The sequence below is a fragment of the Centruroides sculpturatus genome, unplaced genomic scaffold (assembly GCF_000671375.1).
Source record: "Centruroides sculpturatus isolate CEXI.00-Female unplaced genomic scaffold, Cexi_2.0 scaffold337, whole genome shotgun sequence".
In the NCBI taxonomy this organism is placed as follows: domain Eukaryota; kingdom Metazoa; phylum Arthropoda; class Arachnida; order Scorpiones; family Buthidae; genus Centruroides; species Centruroides sculpturatus.
The window spans coordinates 513,801-519,800 of NW_019384508.1; the positions used below are offsets into that span (position 1 = coordinate 513,801).

The 6,000-nt window shown below is 24.9% G+C and overlaps 1 long non-coding RNA gene across 3 annotated transcripts in view; it reads left to right on the plus strand.

The window, feature by feature from the left end:
- The window catches only part of LOC111622293, a 28,837-nt gene extending 25,085 nt beyond the window's left edge, over nucleotides 1–3,752 (plus strand). For all 3 annotated transcript variants that reach the window (XR_002756242.1, XR_002756243.1, XR_002756241.1), the window contains 2 exons: nucleotides 3,405–3,502; nucleotides 3,697–3,752. This is a non-coding gene — a long non-coding RNA (uncharacterized LOC111622293). The remainder of the gene's footprint in view (nucleotides 1–3,404; nucleotides 3,503–3,696) is intronic.
- Nucleotides 3,753–6,000: the final 2,248 nt, after the last annotated feature.

Sequence of the window (6,000 nt, forward strand, 5' to 3'; positions counted from 1 at the left end):
GAAATATTTAATATCTGATGTAATTGTAAAGTATGAAATATAAAGCAAATTTAAATAATAAGAATAATAATAATTTTCAAAATCAGAAGCAAAAGATTGAAATAAAATTTTCGATAATATAGCATTGGATTAATATGGGAAAACGTTTTTTAATTAAATTTTTATGAACAAATTGTTGATAAAAATTTTAATTTTGAATTTTTAATTATTCGGAAATATTGAAATTTTTAGCATTAACAAATGTTTTCAAGGAATGTTTTTAAAATTATCAATAATTTATTATTCATTAATTAATGCACGTTTTTAATAAATTAGTTGTTATATATGATATATAATAACTTTTAGATATAAATATCTGATTTTTAGTTATTCTATGATATTTGTAAGTTATATCAAATGAACCTAATATTTGAGAGGCTGATGAAATAATCTTTTATATATTTTTTTAAATAAATCGATTTTAAAAATTTAATTATAATTTCTGATATTCTAAAATCTTAAGATATTTTTAAAATAAAATTCTTATATTGTCTAATATATTATTTAGAATTTTTAAAATGAATGAAATACTTATTTAATTTATATAAATCAATAAGGACAAAGAGGCAGTATAAAACTAAAATAACTATTAATAGATATTTTAACAGCATTTACTTATACAAAACAAAAGCCCTAAACATATAGGGTCTATATATATGGTTTTGGTTTTCAATATTAATATTTTTCATTTTTCTTTTTCCTGTCTTTATTGCAGAAACGATCATTTTTCTTTCATAAGTTTGTCTTTGTAAAATTACTTTATGATTTTTCTTATATTTTTCGAAAATAATCATTGATCATATGCATTTTAAAATTGATTGGTGTTATATAAGTTTCTTACGAAAACATATAAAAAATTTTAATAATTATTATCTTCTATTATGCTAATTATCTTAATTTGAACACATCCAAATTAATTTACTACTATTAAGTTTAAGTTAAGAACAGGTTGTTTCTTTCTTTAATATACTGTACTGTTATCCTTATAAAATTACGTCAAAAAATAAGAAATTTCTATTCTCCGATGTTACTCTCCAAAATTTGTTCAATAGCCGAACTGTATATATTAAATATACTATTATTCATACTGTGAATTGATAAGTTAAATATTAATTTATACCATAATTTACACTCGTTATTTTTCTCATAATTTTCAAACTTGTTAATTCAAGTCAAATTTTATTAACCAATATCCCTGTAAAGAATAGAGATGCAAAAATCATGAAATTAGTATAAAATTTACAAAAAAAGTAGATCGAATATTCAAAATAAAGCATTAATAATATTTAATAGATAAATAAAGATAAATACATCCTCTCTTTGCTAATTAGAAACTATACCATATAATAAGTCAAGTTAATAAACAAGGTACAAATAGACAATATAAAAACAAAAAAGTAAAATATTGAATAGATTTTAAACAATAATAAAAATAAAATTAAAATTCTGAACAAAGAAAAGTGATGACAAACGATAAGTATATAAATAAGATAGCAGTCACACGATAAGAAAAAAAAAATTAAATCAGAATAAATTATAGTAATTTGAATATGGCAAATGATATCATTAGTAGTGATGAAATGCTGGCAGGTGCTAGATTGTTGAATGTGAGACCAAAGTTAGGATAATTGATGACAGAAACAAATTTAAATTTTGTGCGAAGAGAGTTGCTTTCCAGCTTTTTAATATCTAAATATGTTTAATTAAAATTTAAACTTAATGTTATTTATTTATTATTTTGCCTTCAGCGGACAGACTAATCTTAATGGAAGTCACAAAACGAATTCGATTACTTAACCGCGTATATTCTTGATAAAATTAATATTTCATTACATTAAATGAAAATATGACACATGAGAAGTTTTAAAGCCTCTGTTATGATTCGGATTGTTTTTATTTGAATATTATAAAACCGAATTAATCTTACTTTTTGATAGAAGAAACTTTCATATAGAAACAGTAATGAAAAATTTAGAGTTAAAACTTTCTATCGAATTAAATAACACTCTCTTTAATATATTGAAACACTAATTGCAAAAGCAAAATCTTAAAGAATTTAATTAATAATCGTAAACTAAAAGATTATATTACAATAATTATTATTCTTGTTTCGACAAAATTGTTCAATTGTAATTATAGTTTCATAATTCTAACTACAACTTAATTGAAATATTTTCGACATAACATAAAACATTTTTTAATAAATGTAATTCCATTATCTACATTAAAAATCTGTAAGTTGGGAAGATGATAATAGACTCATTTAAATGTAAGTTGTTTATAATGTATTTTATAGTTGGAATATTTACATTTATTGATTTAAAATATTTACTTTAAATAATTGTTATTCAATCAAACCTTGTTAATTATACAAAGCATATAATTTAATAGACAATTGTATTATTTAAATTTGTCTTAATAGTGTCATAAGTTGTAAATGTATTCATATTTCTACTCATAGAAATTAAAAATACAGCCTAAATAAAGATTAATTTTTTATTTTCATCTCTATACGAAAATTAGTTAGCTGTAAAATGACATATGTAGCCGTTTCATTCGAAAGTAGAAGTTTCAATCGGCTATTATTAAGTATAGATGTACTGTACTATCTTTTACCTAAATATTTTTCATACTTATGTAAAGTTATTGAATATTTAAGAAACTTTTTTCAACTTTATTCTTATGTCAAAACATGATGAATAGGTTTGACACAAATATTGTCTCTTGTTGCGAATTCATTTAGATTTTATCAAAATTCAGGAACGCTTTTAAATTTAAAATTCAGTTTTCCTTAGGGTCTAAATATCTTTAACTAGTTTCCAGTCAAAATTTCATGATATTGATACTAAAATGTAGTTTAAAATTAGTACACTGGCCTAAAACTATTTTCATATTTTCTTATTTGGCTTGATAGTTTGATGTTTGATATGTTTTCGATTTCCGTAAAATAAATTTATAAACATTAAACAAAAATTTTTATAAATTACTTTATTTTTAATTAGAAATTTCTTACACGAAATTGATATTTGCTTAATTTTTGCTTTATTTACAAATCTTTCATCCAAACGTTAGGATTTAATCCACTAAATTTAATTAGCTGCTTTTTTATGATTAGCAATTTATATTCTGGATTATTGATGAACATAAATTACAAATAGGTGTTATAATTTTAATCATTGTTAAGATTATATAAACATAAATTATAAATTGCTATAAATGCTGAATTAGATTTTTAAAAATATTAAAAAAATTATAAATTAATATAGTAACTTATTTCCATAAATATTTTTATTATTCTGAAGACATTTTTAAAATATTTTATTTAATTTATCAAATCAAACTTACTGTTTTGTTAATCGTTTTAGCAAATAGACAGTGTTATATCGTATAAGTATGCAGCCAATAATATCAATATATGAATTGATACGTTGTAGAAACAAACAACAGTGAAAGAAATGTAAATGTAAGTTTTAAATACAGTATTCTTGAATGCAAATTAGGTATATAAGATATTAATGAAACAAGAAAATATGTATGGAATAATAGAAATGGCTTTGCTGTTCTTATTCTCGACTTTACACAATTTAAATTAAATAAATAATTATTTTATTTATTTCAATAGTTTCTTAATTAAATATGTTTGTATGTTTATACCAGGGCTGTGGAGTCGGAGTCGGAGTCGTGGAGTTTTGGTGTTTTAGCCGGAGTCGGAGTCGGAGCTGGAGTCGGTAGATTTTTACGCGATTCCACAGCCCTGGTTTATACATTAATATTACAGGTATAAAATTTTATAAAAGATATATAGACGATGTAATTATATTATACGACTAAACAATAATAAATACAGTAGAGCCTCGATTATCCGACTCAATTGGGTACTGGGGTCGGTCGGATAATTGAAAAGTCGGATAACCGAAAAGTATGAAAAAATCCATTATTAGTGTAGTATATTATTATATCCCATGTAGTTAGATTTTAGTATATCGCTATTAACCTACTTCGCGTTGAATTTTCATCGATGTTAAGCCTAACAAAAATTTTTTAAAATAATAATCGTTGCATTCTATCGTTAAAAATTAGAAAATTAAGCCTCGTTTAAATACTGGCTCCCTTTCATGGTCGAATGAGTCTTGCCAGCTAAAACACGTAAAAATAATATTAAAGTAGCCAAGACATAGCCAAATATTGTAGCGCCACATCACTAGCGGACATTTGAAATTTGCCGACTAGGACGGTCGGTTAACCGAGGTGTCGGTTAATCGGGGGTCGGATAATCGAGGCTCTATTGTATAGAAGAAATAGAAAGAAAAATAAATAAACTAAATAATGATATTAAATTTAAAGTAGAAAGAGGTAAAAATGGAAATAAATTATCTTGACATAACGATAAAAAGAAGAGAAAAGAACATAGAATTTAAACCATATAAAAAAACCAAGTGAAATAAGGAAATGTTATAAATTATAAATCGAATACTTCATCAAGTATATAAAAGAAAACATATTTAGTATGGAATATAAAAAAATCATAATCGTCATGTGTGACGAATTTCGAATAAACGTTAAAAGACGTGTCAACAATGTTCGAATTACGTAAAAATTAGAATTAAAAAAATCAATTTTATTTACAGTATTTTTAGTTAATTAATTTCTAATTTTTTTATTTTTTAAATTTTGCTTCAATCATTTCCTTGTGTTCGGAATTCGATAAATAAATTGTCTTCTGCATTATATCGTGCAGAATGTCCACCGCGGACAGGTGAAAGACTATCTTCTTAAATTCTACGTCTCGAGGCTTGACCATCTCCGAAAATTGCACGAAATTCGTTTGAATAAGTCGATAAATATCTTTTTTGTCTATTTTCGGCCATGGGATGAAATAAATCAAATTCTTAAGATGTCGATTTATTTCACTCAATATTTCGCTTTTCGGAATGATTCTTCGGTCGCCGTTGGAGTTGCACGTTTTGCGTATTTATGCAACATCAAACTGGATGAACTTAATATTAAAAACTCAAAAATCTTTATACTTGTCATTTAATTTTGAATAAATAAACTTTCTCGACCAGTTTGAGCTATCGTCGGGTTCGAAGACATTCGATTACAGAATTCTAGAACATGGGTCCAGAATTATTTCAACTTAGCATACATTGGACTACATTTAAAATAATAATAATGAAGAGGGTCCGTAGTCCGGCCTCAATCAAATTTTCGAGAATTCTGTAGTTCGATTGGATAAATCATGAGGACTCTTAGAATCTGTTCAATGCACGATGGCTTCGACTTTATCTTACACTAGCAGTAACCCATCGAATTCGGCGGTTTTATTCAATTAAAATACAATCAAAGCCGGAATTACTCTATTACTTATCAATAATTCTGTACGATTAATCATCTAGAGATTCTAGAGAATAGTTTGATCTGAGTAGCTGGTGCCTTACTTCGTAAATTACACAAATCAGAAAACTATTGGTATACACGCAATTTTACCAGCTGTTAATTGCACCCGTTTGTTATTGGCTTTAATTCGGAAGAAAAATCCAGCAACAAGTTGTTTAACTTTCCTGGTAACGTTTGGTGGCGCCATCTGTTACGATATTTTATTATTAAATTATATAAAAGAGAAACATAAAATCAACGACGAAGAATCAGGACGTATAATTTTACATAATAAATTAAAATAAATCTAGAAGTTTTTCCTCTATTTTTACATTTATTTATCTAATACTTTGAATTATTTCTTACTCTTACTCTTATTTATATTGTAGGCAACAGAAAATACAGATAATCTATAAACATCCACTATAACCACAATGATCACCCACCATTTTGAGATCTGTAAAGCAATGATTTTACATTTTTCACATGAACATATATAGCACTTTTAATTTTTGTGTGCAATGAGATTTATTATTATTACTTGTATTATAAAATCGAGTAAAATATTGGTAAGAATGTATAAAT